The sequence below is a fragment of the Nannobrachium achirus genome (assembly GCF_963921795.1).
Source record: "Nannobrachium achirus genome assembly, chromosome: 8".
In the NCBI taxonomy this organism is placed as follows: Eukaryota; Metazoa; Chordata; class Actinopteri; order Myctophiformes; family Myctophidae; genus Nannobrachium; species Nannobrachium achirus.
The window spans coordinates 57,641,971-57,658,756 of NC_137817.1; the positions used below are offsets into that span (position 1 = coordinate 57,641,971).

The 16,786-nt window shown below is 42.0% G+C and overlaps 1 long non-coding RNA gene across 1 annotated transcript; it reads right to left on the reverse strand.

Annotated features, from left to right (window-relative positions):
* Window positions 1-998: 998 nt before the first annotated feature.
* Window positions 999-6,301, reverse strand: LOC308290323. The gene is made up of 4 exons (XR_013962279.1): window positions 6,164-6,301; window positions 3,224-3,253; window positions 1,733-2,032; window positions 999-1,082 (listed from the first exon to the last, which is right to left on the reverse strand). It is a non-coding gene; the product is annotated as an uncharacterized lncRNA (long non-coding RNA).
* Between the last annotated feature and the right edge of the window lie 10,485 nt (window positions 6,302-16,786).

The following is a 16,786-nucleotide window of genomic DNA, read 5'->3' on the forward strand; positions in this document are numbered from 1 at the left end:
AGACAGACAGACAGACAGACAGATAAAATAGCAGCGGTGGAAAGTAGTTTCAAGTTATTTTCTATTTCCATTTTGTCATACTTTATGCTGATATTCCACTACATTACAGAGATAAATATTGTACTTTTGACTCCACTACAATTAATTACACATTTTAGTTACTAGTTAAATTGTAGATTTAGATTGCTGATATAAAAAAATATATATAATCACTTAAATCCTATTTTATACTTCTGATTTTCGAAAATAGCTTATCTACAAGCTTTGTGCTGCATGTGAGCTTGTACATCAGCTACTTTTGTCAAATGAGTGCCAGATAATAGTGTTGCTAGTGTTCATGTGTTTAATACATTACTGAAGAAATTATTGTCATTGTTGAAGTCATTGTTACCTGAACAGATCACCTCCAGTCTGTAGGTGGAATTTAAAGACCCATCTGTTCCGCACTCCCTCAGTGAAGACTCAGATCCAACACAGGGAGATGTAATTACCATTACATATTGTTCTGTAGAACCAAAACTCCTTTTTATTGAAACAGCAGAGCCACAGTCCAGCTGTCTACACAACACAGCTGATGAGTTCTGGTTCCACTCAGATGTACCACCCACTGGTCTCCACTCTCCCTGGTGTTTCATCTCCAGTCTACCAATACAGTGACTGTCTCCTCCCACCAACCTGACCTCATCAGACTCTGTAGACAATACACAATACATTAACCTGTGAAACATTAATATTTTCACAATGAAATTATAAAAACAGTGTAGTTTGTCTTTTACCTAAGCAGGTGAGTCCAACAGTCTTGTCAGGTGAGCAGGTGTTTCTAGTTGAGTGTGAGGTTCTACAGTCCAGGAGAACAGACTCATTGCCTTCACACTGGAACTCTTTGGTCCACATTGGAGCCTTCACTTCTCCATAGAGCGCCCCCTGGAGGACTGAAGGAGCCCTACAGTCAAGCTCCCTACAGACCACCTCTGCATCCTGCTGGTCAAAGTCACCTTCACACACTGAGACCCACGACTGATCAGACTTCACCTCCACTCTGCCTGAACACACACTAGTCCCATTCACCAACCTCACTGACTCTGGAGAGAGAGAGAGAGAGAGAGAGAGAGAGAGAGAGAGAGAGAGAGAGAGAGAGAGAGAGAGAGAGAGAGAGAGAGAGAGAGAGAGAGAGAGAGGTGTTAACCAGATGATTAATTAAACAAGTACATGTAAGAAGATTAACGAGAAAACAAATCCAATTAAAACGTTTCTTTAAAAAATAAATATAAAAAAATGAAACAATAACAGACATCCAACTATCCAAGATGATGATGATCATCGGACGGACGGACGGACGGACGGACGGACGGACGGACGGACAATATAGCAGTGGTGGAAAGTAGTTTCAAGTTATTTTCTTTTATTTTCATTTTGTCATACTTTATGCTGATATTCCACTACATTACAGAGATAAATATTGTACCTTTGACTCCACTACAATTAATTAAAATGTTTAGTTGCTAGTTAATTTATAGATGTAGATTACTGATATCAAAAATGTATATGAATCACTTAAGTCCTATTTTATACTTTTGATTTTCGAAAATAGCTGATCTACAAGCTTTGAGTTGCATTTGAGCTTGTACATCAGCTACGTTTGTCAAATGAGTGCCATAGAATAGTGTTTCGAGTGTTCATGTGGTTAATAAATGACTGTAGAAATTATTGTCATTGTTGAAGTCATTGTTACCTGAACAGATCACCTCCAGTCTCTCAGTGGAAGTAAAAGAGCCATCTGTTCCACACTCCTTCAGTGAAGACTCAGATCCAACACAAGGAGATGTAACATCCCATACAAATTGTTCTGTAAAACCCAAACTCCTGTTTATTGAAACAGCAGATCCACAGTCCAGCTGTCTACACACTACAGCTGATGATTTCTGGTTCCACTCAGATTCACCACTCACTGGTCTCCACTCTCCCTGGTGTTTCATCTCCAGTCTACCAGTACAGTGACTGGCTCCTCCCACCAACCTGACATCATCAGACTCTGTAGAGAGACAAGACAGTAACCAGTGAAACATTAATATTTTCAATATAAAATAATAATCCACAATTGTATTTTTTCTTTTACCTGAGCAGGTGAGTCCAACAGTCTTGTCAGGTAAGCAGGTGTTTGTAGTTGAGTCTGAGGTTCTACAGTCCAGGAGAACCGCCTCACTGCCTTCACACTGGAACTCTTTGGTCCACATTGGAGCGTTCACTTCTCCATAGAGCGCCCCCTGGACGACTGAAGGAGCCCCACAGTCAAGCTCCCTACAGACCACCTCTGCATCCTGCTGGTCAAAGTCACCTTCACACACTGAGACCCACGACTGATTAGACTTCACCTCCACTCTGCCTGAACACACACTAGTCCCATTCACCAACCTCACTGACTCTGGAGAGAGAGAGAGAGAGAGAGAGAGAGAGAGAGAGAGAGAGAGAGAGAGAGAGAGAGAGAGAGAGAGAGAGAGAGAGAGAGAGTGAGAACACATCAGAGACAAGCGGCCAGACGGACAGTTTTTATTCTGCTCTGTCATAGCTCTTATATCCTCACTGAAATCTGCTCTGTTTGTTGTGGCTGTGCATTTGAGGTTGATGGATGGATGGATGGAGGGAGGGAGGGAGGGAGGGAGGGATGGATGGATGGATGGCCAGGTTCCCATTGTCTTACCTTTTTTTTGGTGAAAATGTTAGTCACAGAATAGGGATGTGGTTAATAAATTAATCTAAATATTGTTGTCATTGTTGACGTCATTGTTTGTTACCTGAACAGAACACCTCCAGTCTGGCGTTGGAAGTATAAGACAGCTTCAGTGAAGACTCAGATCCAACACAAGGAGATGGAAGCCACCATACATATTGATCAGTAAAACCTAAACCCCTTTTCATTGAAACAGCAGAGCCACAGTCCAGCTGTCTACACACTACAGCTGATGATTTCTGGTTCCACTTAGACAAACCATCCACTGGTCTCCAGTCTCCTTGTTGTTTCATCTCCACTCTACCAGTACAGTGACTGGCTCCTCCCACCAACCTGACATCATCAGAGTCTAGTGCAGAGATAAGAGCGTAACATTCTTATTTTCATTATAAAATAACTATCCAAAACGTTTGTCTTTTAACTGAGAAGATGAGTAAACAGTAAACCATTCATATTACTTATGTTACTATGATGATATTTATTTTCTTTGTTTACCTGCTATGTCATGTGTATTATCCTGGAGAGCTGAGGAAGAAAATAAAAAGATTAATGAGCTTTACTAACAGACCACTGAGAAAGAAAGAAAACAAGCAGGATGGAAATCATGGTCTGAGGTGAGGACTGCAGCAGCTGACCGTGAGTGGAAGTGCTCTGTGAAGGTCTTATGAAGTGGATCGGTAACAGGTAACACTAACAGACATGGATTCACAACAGATGATTGGTTTATCTCTTAGAACAGTGGTTCTCAACCTTTTCAGGCCGCGACCCCAAAAACAATCATATTTTAACTGAGAACCCCCCCACCCTGACGAGCACTAAGAGTTTAGGCATTACATTTTGTATAACACGGTTCTATTGTGAAAATAGCAGATCTACATGCTCACAACCCCTCGCGTTTTGAAGTGTTGTGAGCATGTAAATTGTCTATTTTCAAAATGTCTGCCTCTAATATTTGACTATTTGGCCAATGTTTAATATCTTATTTTAGAAGTATTAAAAAGTCACTTTAGAAAGGTGCATATACTCTCTATACACTTAAACGTTACGTTGTTGTGTTTGCTTTTGAGTGAGAAATCAACGTTGCACATTAAGTTAATCATCTGGGGACCCCCCTCCAGACTGAGAACCACTGTCTTAGAATATAGAATATTACCATTTTATTAATAACTTCTATCAAAACACATGAAAATAAAATATAAACAGAAATCAATGTCAGTCATGACCCATATACCATCCTTCCAGCTTGATGCCAGACATGGCATAGGGAGTTGATGCAGGGCGGAAACTTGCCAAAATTGCGTCGTTCCGGACACCATTTTGTCACACTGTCAGTTCACGGGAGAGTATTTTTTGCAGGTCGTTGACGTTCAGTCCGAGTGTATTAAAAAGGCACCTCGGTTAAGGCAGCAGAAGCTTGTGATTGGCTGCAACAGAGGTGATGAAAGTCGGGGGGAAGGAGACACACCTAAACCTAACCTTAACCCTAACCTCAGTAAAACTATACCTATACCTAAACCTAACCTTAACCCTAACCCTAACCTCAGTAAAACTGTGCCTAAACCTAACCTTAACCCTAACCCTAACCTCAGTAAAACTATGCCTAACCCTAACCCTAACCCTAACCTCAGTAACCATGACGCAGGTGATTTTCTAACCTGCCGACACTGGTGAATGTTAAACTGGTCGGACCAACGGTGCTTAACCGAGATGCTTTTTTGATACACTCGGACTGAACGACTTGCAAAAAATACTCTCCCGTCAGTTCACCCCCAAACTGACTTATTTTCTACTGATTACTCACTCCATGGAGACTTAATTGGTTCAATAATGTATATATTTTTTGTCGCATTCCTTTTTTTTCAGTTTTTTTATTTTTATCCCACGATTTTGTAACCCAGTTTTTCACGCAGTGCCCATTGCCTAACCTGTAATGCTGGTTTCTGCTCCCCCTATGGCTCAGCCCCAGCTGGCCATAAGGAGGCAGTATAGAGACCAGGATTACTGCATGTTTTTGTGAGGGTATCTTCCCTTGGGGCCACGGGGAGAACATGCAAACTCCACACAGAAAGGCCCTTTTGCCAACCTCACCTAGGGTGTGGGCACTGATGACGGAGGAAACACACTCCCAGCGTCCACAGCAACCCCCGGCGGGAATCGAACCCATGACCTTCTGTCACACACACCTGACACCCCACATAGTATTCTCAACCTCGACCACAAGTATGAAACTCAAGACTGTAAAACGTGCCGGTAGAAAGCACTGCTAACACCAGCAGGAGTTTGTTTACAGTATGAATTCATCCAGCTGCCATGTTATGAACTGGATCAGCATGTATACTATAATATAGTACTGTATGCTCTGACATTCTGACTCACAAAAGATTAACGCAAATTAAAGAGCTGTTTCCACACCAAACATCCACATCACACTGATAAACCAGTGGGTGATTTATGCTTTTTTACTCTCTTAAAGGAGTAGTTCACCCCCAAAATGACTTTTCTTTTCCTATTGATTACTTACGCCATGGAGACTTGAGTTCAATAATATGTTTTTGTATGTGTCGTATTCTTAAGACAATAATTTGATTATTGTAAATGTACCCCCATTGATTCCGGATGGGGACCCAAATGCATGCGGGTCCCCTTTCGTAATCAATGGGGGTAAATTTACAATAATCAAAGTTTTGTCTTAGGAATGTGACAAAAACCAAAAAGTATTATTGAACTCAAGTCTCCATGGTGTGAGTAATCAATAGAAAACAAGTCGTTTTGGGGGTGAACTACTCCTTTAAGTGTTATTCCTACTGGGCACGATAAAGTTAAAGATATCGTTCTCAACTCACATAATTGATGTGAACACACAACACAGACATGTCGTTATGGTTATCTTTATCATGCCCGGTGAGAATGATGCCTTATTTTGTTAAGAGACACAACTTAGTCACGGTACTCAACAGAACTACAGACACAACAGGGTACTCAACAGAACTACAGACACAAGGTCAGAGTACTCAACAGAACTACAGACACAACAGGGTACTCAACAGAACTACAGACACAAGGTGGTCAGAGTACTCAACAGAACTACAGACACAAGGTGGTCAGAGTACTCAACAGAATTACAGACACAAGGTGGTCAGAGTACTCAACAGAACTACAGACACAAGGTGGTCAGAGTACTCAACAGAACTACAGACACAAGGTGGTCAGGCTACTCAACCAGGAAGAGGTGAGGTGCTTATTATCCTCTTGGACGTATACACTCCCCAATTGAAGACCTATTCTTCAATGACATCATGAAACAAACACAGACCACAGCCAATCAGAGTCAAGGATGAACTCTGTGTTGCCGTGTCCACCGTCAAGACAAAGCATGTCCAAGCATCTCATTAGCATAACAAGTGTCATTTAAAGAGGGTTCTATTATAGGCCTACCTGAGCTGAAGACCAAGGTGAACATCAGCATCGCTATTGGATCCATGTCTGTCTGGACGTCTGTAGAGCTGTGATGATGTAATCCACACGTTAGGCTTCACTGAACTGAAGTCTTAATGTCCTCTATAGTCTTAAATGAACCGTTCTTAATGTCTTCTAGTCTTCACTGAACAAGGCTTAATGTATCCTATAGTATGTCCTAAATTAATGAGCATTGATGTCTCCTATAGTCTTAAATGAACGAGTCTTAATGTCTACTATAGTCTTAAATGAACAAGTCTTAATGTCTCCTATAGTCTTAAATGAACAAGTCTTAATGTCTGCTATAGTCTTAAATGAATGAGTCTTAATGTCTGCTATAGTCTTAAATTAACAACTCTTAATGTCCTCTATAGTCTTAAATGAACCGTTCTTAATGTCTTCTAGTCTTCACTGAACAAGGCTTACTGTCTCCTATAGTCTGTCCTAAATTAATGAGCCTTAATGTCTCCAATAGTCTTAAATGAATGAGTCTTTAATGTCTCCTAGTCTTCACTGAACAAGTCTTGATGTCTCCTATAGTCTTAAATGAACAAGTCTTAATGTATCCTATTAAATTAATACGTCTTAATGTCTCCTATTAAATAAACAAGTCTTAATGTCTCCTATTAAATGAACAAGTCTTAATATCTCCTTAAGTCTTAAATGAACGAGTCTTAATGTCTCCTATTAAATGAATATGTCTTAATGTCTCCTATTAAATGAAAGAGTCTTAATGTCTCCTATTAAATGAATACGTCTTAATGTCTCCTATTAAATGAACGAGTCTTAATGTCTCCTATTAAATGAACAAGTCTTAATGTCTCCTCTAGTCCTAAATGAACAAGTCTTAATGTCTCCTGCAGTCTGTCTGAAATGAGTGAGCCTTAATGTCTCCTATAGCTGCTTATATTTCATTCCTTATCTCTCCTGTCCATCAGTAGATGGTCATTAGGTACTGTAGTGAACGTCTGGTTTCTCTGCAACGTCACGGTTTTCTTGCTGACGTGAAGCTGTTTTCAACCACGTCTTCCTGTAGCTTCACCGTGGCTGTGAAATGGAAATTCCTACACAAGACGTGTGAAACTTTCATCCTGTCAGTTTGTTTTGGGGGGTTTTATGGTGCCAACCTTATCTGTCTTCTCCATCAGTAAATCATCATTAGGTAGTGTACATCGTGTGGTAACGACACCTTATTCACCACATCTTCCTGTATCTTTGCCGTTGCTGTGAAATGGAAAATCCTACACACGGCACTTTAATCCAATTATAGGTTCTTCAGAATTTAACGTTGTTATGCTTATACAAATATGTATTGTGGAGCTAGCTTTAGAAACAAAAAGTTACATGTTTTAATCAATTTGATATTTCACTGGTAGCCAATGTAGTTGGGCCACAACATGTGTTCTGTTTTTTTTTTATTCCACTTTAATTAAAACTAACCCTATATCTTCCCATCAGTGTTCCTATAGGACAGAATCATTGGTATGGTTTACATGACCTATAATAAAAGTCCATTGTGGGGTCTGTGACTTCCAACGTAAACAAGACCGTAAAAGGACTTATTTGGGATGTTCCTTTTAGGCAGGGTCTTTAACTGTACTTGTACTGTACTACATGTTTTATTGTATTGACTATACTTGTACTGTTCTCCATTTTGGTCTAATACAATATTCAATCAACCAGTCAATGTGGTATGAAAAAAGATTAAAAAAAAACATGGACTGTTTTCTCATCAACTTTCTCCCTCTGTAGAATCAGTGACTGCGAGCACACAAGCCATCCCACAACCACATGCAGCAGACTCACCAACTCCTGATACACTGCCAACCAGCTAGCTGTAGTAACTGTCTGCTACCATGCAATCTGGGAACCCACCGCCCCAAAATAAGGGAAAAACAGCACCCTCTCTGACTTGTACAGTAGTCTGTTTGTATTCTAGTACATTTTGAGGGGTTTTGTGACATGTTACCGGTATATCTCTCTTCCCCCTCAGTGTCTTATTGGTACATCTGGTTTTATTTTTGAGATATGGGTCTTTAGATTGGATTGAAATATTTAATGGTGGAGATGAACTTCATGTATGATGGGAGATTGTTCTAGAGTTTAGGAGCAGCGACAGAGAAGGTCCTTTAATTAGATCACCTTTAGTTTTAAGATGTGTTTGTGGAACTGAAAGGAGTTGTTTAGTGGATGACCTACAGTAACCTGGGGGAGGAAGAGAAGTTAGCACATCAGAAATGTATTGAGGAGATATAGACCATTAAGGGCTTCATAAACTAAAAGTTAAATGTTTACAAATCAATTTGATATTTCACTGTTAGCCAATGCAGTTGGGCCACAACAGGGCTGATGTGCTCTGGTTGCTTTGTTCCAGTTTAATTCGAGACAACACATATATTTTCACATCAAGATTCATCAATCTGGTTGTAAACATAGTGTAAATAAAGTGACTAAATCTGGCTTAAATTTCTGTAAGCAAAAACTGAGTCAGATTCTGCTCTGAGAATGCCCCAATTGCCCCATTCACTATAGGGAAATGAAACTTAAACTCCACCATGGCTTTGCTGTTGAACTTGGCTCTCATCCCAAAAAAATAAAATAAAATAAATATGTTACAATCAATCAGATCTGTTACAATTAAATCTGTCCTGCCGATTGTAGGCTACAATGGATCATCATCTGCATTGCTTCCATAAATACGTTTTAACCCACCACAAAATAATACGGATATGGAATGGATATTATAAGCCTTTTCAACTGAACATTGGCAAAAAGATAATGTTGAAGGCATATAGAGCTGTGACACGCTGCTTCCCGATATATTATGGACCAGACCAGAGCTTTATTGATTATCCTACTGAGGGGAATTTCTTTTTATATTCATATTTCATCACTGTCCTACATCGAACCACCACATTTCATTCATTCCTTATAAGATCAAATCTAAGACTTATTTTGCTATTGTGTGTAACGTTCATGTGATCAATATAGCCCAGTAGTCTACTCTACAGTAGGCCTATTATAAATTAAAAGCCTATTAATGGAGGGTCGCGTTGCCCCCCTCCTTCTAGCTGTCAGATGGAACTTGAACTTAACCATGCTGCTTAAAAACTTCAACTTGTCTCGTCAAAAATATGAATTGTTCTGATCCCGCCGATTGCAATATGCCAACTGAACGTAATGCTTCCATGTATGAGAATAAAGAAGTTTAGCCAACAAGGTTCAATCCATCACAAAATAATATGCAAAAAAATGATGTGGAATATACACAAAGTGAAAGGCTGCTATTCCTCATCAGAGGTAAGACTTATAGGCTACGGGTTTCTGGTCCACGTCACACTGATGGGTCGGTACCAAAATTAGCCAATAAATAGAAACCATGCAGCGCTCCCCAAAACAACAGGTTTGGGGATTGGTGGGAATTGATTACATGATACATTCAGCTGTGCATTTAGTCTCAATGTTTGTAAACAAGAAACCGGTCTATAGTGGCATTCGATATGTGATCAAATACAGTAGTGAGTAGTCTACAGCAGTGGGTCTCAAGCAGTGGTAACCTGTTAAATGATAAATCCTTAACTATTGAGAGCGTAAAATGAAACCAAATGGACATGCGTGGGCGGTTGTTTTCATGCTGTGCTATCGGCCGGTCCGCGATCGGGTGCTTGGAGTCCGTGTCGGGGCGCGGCGCGGCCTAGCCCGCCCGGGGAAGAGGGGCAAAGAAACCGTGGCCTGGCGGTGACTGTGCCGTCTGTGCGGTCTTCTGCAAGCGCGAGTGCAGTGCACACTATTGTCTTTTTTCATCATTACGTGCGGTGAAACTTTGGCTGAGTTTCAGCTCTAAATGCAACTGATAGCACTGATAGAAACTATAGCCTATAAAAATACACATTAGTGGAATTGCATGCCTATATTATGCAGAGGCTGCGCAAGCATATACTGTATATAAGGGTCCATTTGGTTACAAACTCAGTGACAGCTTATCCACAACTGAATATGTAGGCTAATTGTTTGACATATTCTTACATTTTTTAAATACACGTGTTGGCACATGTATGTTGGGCAGAATGGGCACATAAATATTTTAGTTGATGTTTGGCAATATTTTAAATTGATTTTACATGAAGAAAAAAGCTAATACTTAGCTCTAAATATAAGCAAGATTTGCACCATGTTCGGGGGTGGCGTATTTCCCGATGTATTTCCAGCATAAATCCCTGACTAAAAACATTGCTGAATCTGACCCCTAATTTGGGAATTGCCCTAAATGCGAGTAATATCAAAATATGGGTGTAATTTGGTATTTGGTATATGGGTTTTAATTTAATGTGGTTCCATCATGGCTTAATGAAAGTCTGTTTTCTCATCAAGCGTACAGCCAGCCCACAACCACATGCATGCTGCAGACTCACCAACCCCTGGCACACTGCCAACCAGATAGCTGTCTGTTAGCATGCTAGCTGCTAGCTCACTACCCTGCTGTCTAACGGTTACAGGCCCCCATTCCGACACTAACCCTATACCTATACCTACCCATAACCCTGACCTGTATGGAAGTGCCGCCACTCAGACAATTAAGGCTCTAACAGAGTCCAGGGTGAAGAGCTATTCACTTCACCGCTTTGTAGTTTCCTAGCTATCACCTAGGCTTTGTTATGTATTTTAGGTGATAGCTAGAAAACTACACTGCGGTGAAGTGAATAGCTCTTCACCCTGGACTCTGATAGAGGCTTTCGAAGTCAATGTCTGAATGGCAGCATGTCAGAATGGAGAGCGGCCCCCCTGTCTAACCCCTGCCACAGAGCTAGACCCAACACCTGCCCTAGCTGAGACCTTGGGGGGTCATGTGATCTCTCCTCCCCTATTTTCTTTTTTTGCATCTTATCTCTCCTCTCCATCAGTGTCTTAAAGGTACATCTGGTTTTATTTTTAACAGCTTATCTGTCCTCTCCATCAGTAGATGATCATTAGGTAGTGTTGTGTACATCATGTGGTTTCTCTGCAACGTCACGGTTTTCTTAATTGCTGATGTAGTGATACGCGGAAGCGGGGATTGAACCCGGGACTCCCACTCGCCAGTCCAACGCACAACCAGTCGTGCTAATAGGGCTGAGCCCGATTAGCAGGGCTGTTGTCGCTGGTTCATGGCTGGTACTAACTGTGGGGGCTACAATCACCCCCCTGATCTTTGGAGCGCGCCCTCGCGCTTCACACTTCACGCCGTGGACCGCCGCACGCAACGTGGACCTGTCCCTCACGCGAGGATACCACGCCCCTTATCCTGCCGACAACGCCAGATTGTAGTGATACGCGGAAGCGGGGATTGAACCCGGGACTCTCACTCGCCAGTCCAACGCACAACCAGTCGTGCTAATAGGGCTGAGCCCGATTAGCAGGGCTGTTGTCGCTGGTTCATGGCTGGTACTAACTGTGGGGGCTACACTGACATGAAGCTGTTTTCCACCACGTCTTCCTGTAGCTTCACCGTGGCTGTGAAATGGAAATTCCTACACAAGACGTGTGAAACTTTAATCCAATTACTTATCATCTGAATTCATACTTACTTATAAGTCACATATTTAAAACACCCACAGTGACCCACAGTTCATCATCTATCTTAGACCAGTTCTCTAACATATTAATTTTAAGAACCCCCGTAACCTTTAGAGTGTAGAAATTGAACCATGTGGACCTGACCTGTGAGGGTCCATCAAGTTACTCTGAGGGTCCTTCCTGGCTGGATCCCCACTTTGAGTAAAAGGGTTAGCCAATGCATTTGGGCCACAACAGGGCTGATGTGCTCTGGTTTCTTTATTCCAGTGTAATTCAAGACAACAAATAGTTTCACATCAGTGTCCCTAGAGGACAGAATCATTGGTAGGACACCTCTATTTAGAATAATGGAAGGCAATCTTCTGAATAGCAATGAGATGTGTTACCCCCCCCCCCCGGCTCCACTGCAAGCGTCGCGTCAACGGCAACGCTGGGAAGGCTCCGGTTTTAATCAATGAAGGGTGCTCCACTGCCGACGTCAACGTCAACGTCAATGTCAACGTTGGACGCTCCGGTGACGGCGTCCAAACTCGAAAATCGCCCCGGTTCAATTTTTTGACGGTGTCCACAACGTCCAGTCATAAAATTATGATTAAATCTAATTGCATTGCATGTATACGTGCCTTTCTGCTGTTGGATATCCATTCACGTCATTCACAAGGGTGACTAGATGTCCCAAACATCCTGGCATATTTTTTATGTAATTACAGTGGTCTTCTTACTTTGATATGTAGCCTATAAACACAACAGGCTGCATGGGAAACAACTCCTTTCTCATTTCTTCCTACTTAAGGTTAACTAACCTGTTTTAGGAACAGGTCAGCAGTGAGTGACTGAGTCTGAACACTAAAGACAGATTTGTAGGCCTATACATTATCGTGGCGGCGCTGGTGCACCGAAAATAGCCAATCTACAAGCTCACAGACACAGTCACAAAACAGCATGTCCTGACTCATGCACGCAACCTGTTGAGAGCTTGTAGATCTGCTACTTTTTTCCGGCACTTTACACAGCATAAATTATTCAAAATTAGGCATAACACTACAGTTGATAATGCTAATATATCCTCATCTGATCTTTGATTGAAATATAAACAAATTCACGTTCAGTGAAGCCAGTCGGACTTCAACGTGCACGGCGTCAAGACGCAGAGCAACGCGACGCTGCCAATGGAGCCCTGGGCTAACCGTCTCTGCCAACCATGCTAGCTGCCTGTTAGCATGCCATAGCTAGTAGCTCACTATAGCAGGTTGTCTAACCCCTGGTACAGCTGCTAAACACTCTATGACGAGCTGCAGAAGATGGTGAGATTCAGAGGCTCTCTCTCCCACTGATGAAAACAGAGCGGTACAGACTGTTAAGTAAGAAATTCACTCTAAATCTCTAACTATAACTAAAAGAATATGGTTCCAGAACGGTGATGTGTAGATGTCCAAGCGTTTATTTTAGAAGGCAGTAACAGAATATTCCAAGAATAGCGTCCAGCATAGCATAAGCCTGTACAGATAGTCACAGCACAGAGTGCCCATGAGCAGAGCACTGACCCCTTCACGGTGCAACAGGCAGGTAACTCCCTAACATCAAGAATACAGTCACTTAAATACATGCCCAATAAACAACAAATGGCATATACAGACAGACAGACAGCAAAGTGAGATACATGACACCCCTTTAATCAAAGTCAGGAAGAGTTACAATAGATCAAGAGAAGTTTACATCAAAAGGACTGATTGGTCTGAGCTCTTCCAATATACACTGTAGGTGCGACCTCACGACACCTGTAGGCTGCCAGACCCACAGCTGGCCGAGAGAGAATATGCATTGAAGCAGTGACTCACAGAGGGTGATGCTGTGACGTAATAAGGCATTATAGAGACTTTGACATTAAACAAAATGCTACATGTTTACAACAAAAACATATCATACATTTCTATTCTATCACAGACTTTATTTTATTCCAACTGCCACCAGACTGCATAATGCATGAGAACTCTCTCCCTGAATGCATATGCTTCTGTGTCTACTCTGTTATTGTGTGATTATGTCCATCTAACTGTAATGTATGCTGCATGTACTGCATGTGGAAATGGAGTCAGAGTCTGTGCACCAGGGACCAGAGACCATCAGCAGCACTGGATCCCTGAGCGGGCCTGGCGGGCCCACTAGGCCCAGAGGCCCAAATATCAGGAGGAATGTCTATACATTTCATTTGGGACGACTTTATACCCTCTGTCAGGCACGTGTATCAAAGGGGACTTGAGCCCCTGCCCTTTTATCCGTCTGTAAAAAAGTGCCCTCTGCAGACCATGAATGCAGTTTTTACTATGGTGAAAGAAATGCAAATGCCCACTTTCCATGCCACACTTGAAGGAGGCATTAAAGAGAATATTGCTTTGTTCAAACTCTCCTGAACTTGAATGCAGCATCTTAGGTTGAAAGAATTGTCCTCTCTGTGTAGAAATCCATGCTTATTATACGCCACATCTCCAGTATATTCACTTGATTATGCTTAGTTCAGTGTGGTATCAAGCATCAAAAATAGCAGACCTCCAAGCTCACAACGTGTCGTTGTGAGTCTGCTATTTTCGATATTTTCACCAAAAGACCTTTTTAGAAATATCAGCCCCTGCCTCTCCATTTTATGACATTGGCGTTGACTGTTCGCCGCTTCACTTCACTGAATGAATGGACCATTGTAAAGCGCTTTGAGTTTGCAACTTGCTTAGAAAAACGCTATAAAAATGCAATCCATTACTTAACCCCTTTACAACTAACACCTTTATGCTTTTACTTCTAACCCCATTACATCTAACCGATACATGGGCTACTACCAACCTGGGCCCCCCTATCTTCACTTAGTGGGTCAATATATAAACATGCAGGTTTACATGAAATGTCAGGTCTGTTTGTAGAGAGTTTTGTAGCATGTTATCTCTCTTCTCCATCAGCGTCTTAAACGTACATCTGGTTTTATTTTTAACAGCTTATCTGTCCTCTCCATCAGTAGATGATCATTAGTGTTGTGTACATCATGTGGTTTCTCTGCAACATCACACTTTTCTTGCTGACATGAAGCTGTTTTCCACCATGCATGTCTTGTTTTAACCCCTTATGTATGTGTGTATGTGTGTTTATGTACTACATGAATCAGTGCATGTGTGAGTGAGTATATGCTGTGTACAGATGCATGCATGTGCATGTATGAGTATGAATGCATATAAAGGTGTGAGTCAGTGTGACCCAAAACAAATTAAATCTAACATCTGTGGAAACCAGTAGCTGAGTAGTTAAGGTAGATGTCACACAGATACCCCTCGCTCAGGTGACCCAGCCGGGGTGATCAAGTCCCGACTTTGCGTCCCAGTAGCTAAACCACGGTCAGTCCCATCGGGGGAAAGACAGGGCCACACTCCGGGACTACTCTGCGAGACTGGGAGAGGCAATCTGGCACGTGTAAGGACCAGGCTCTGCTGTTTGACTCCTGGCCGTGCTCCTCCTACGGTACGTCTCACCAGGTCCACTCCTGCTCTCACCAGGTCCAGGACCTGTGCGTTGCACCAGACTCCCAGTACCAAACATTTAATTCAGGAGCAGTGGGTTTCTGACTGGCCCTCCTATAAGGCTCAATAATAACTAAAGGTGCAATTCTAGGAAATTGCAAGTGCAGGTGATGATGACAAAATCTGTCTGGAGCCGCAAAGCATATTTGAGTCTTATAATGAAGGCAACATGGGCTATTAAGTGTATGTTAGCCTATCAAATTGAATACAAATAGGCCTACATGTAAATGAGCATGAACAGATAATCCAGCAGCATTTGGCAGTGAAAGCAAACAACTCTGTCCACAAACTATTACATTCTCTGTTTTCCGCTCTTATCTTTCATTTTTGTAAAGCTACAGGAACCACTAGGGAGGGACCTGAGTTCTAATGTGGCTCTAGGTTGCAGAACCCATGGTCTAGATGAAATAATAAAGCATGGACCAGATATCATCATTAGCAGCAGATATTATATGTGCATAAAGTGACAGAATAAAGGTCTGTATCAGTGACAAGGCCTCTGCACCTGTTCAGTGCAACATGCTGCTGTGGAAACTGTGGTTTTGTGTGTGCGTGCGTGCGTGCGTGCTGACTGTTTCCTCTGAAATGTTGACAGGAAAGAACTACTTCCTGGCCTTGACAGCCTATTAGACAGTGAGCCAAATATGGGGTCATCGGTATCATCTGAGGGGATTTATAATTCTCATAGTGATTTTTGGGTATATACACCTATAGTGTTAGGAAAAATGTGATCTTGCATATGTGGTAACTTTCTGTGTGTTATCACCCCTTTTATAACAACATGCCAACATTGACTACACTGTTTAAGTATCCCCCTCTGTTCTCCTTTAAACAGGGAAAGAACCTGAGTGACCAGCTTGTCCATTCAGACTACCAGGCTCCCAAAGTCTCACTTAGACAGACCCTCTTGAGTTTTTATTTTGTTGACAAAATTGTCAATATATTTAGTCTTAGTTTTAGTCATCACATATATTGTTATATTTGTTGAAGGCACTGTCTTTACCTGAGTCACATGACAACACAGCTGTCTGTAATGAGTGATCATCATGATTGTTTCTGATTGGTTGTGCAAGTGTCTTTAATGATGCTGTCAGCCATTTTAAAACCAGCTTGATGAAGGTCTATTGACCGAAACGTTGCTTTAATAAATCTCTTGAACCTGCAAGTGGCAGTGTGCGGGCTAGTCTTCTCAAGATTCCCACTTCCCAACAGCTTCCAAACAAATGACAGAATCTGCAGCCTTCATCATCACAAAAGGCTCTTTCAGGCTTTTTAGAGCTTCACCTTTCAGTCTGGCGGTTGACACAGGCGTTCTCGCTTGGATCAGCGGATCGTGCCGCGGTGGAGAGTGGAGACACAAACACAATCGCTTTGCGAGTAAACGCCAGCCGATGTTTACAAAGATGACCATAATCCAGCTCTTGCCACCCGCCCGGGTGCGTGCACGGATAAGCACTCCCCCGCGCACCTCTCCGCCCTCAACTTATCT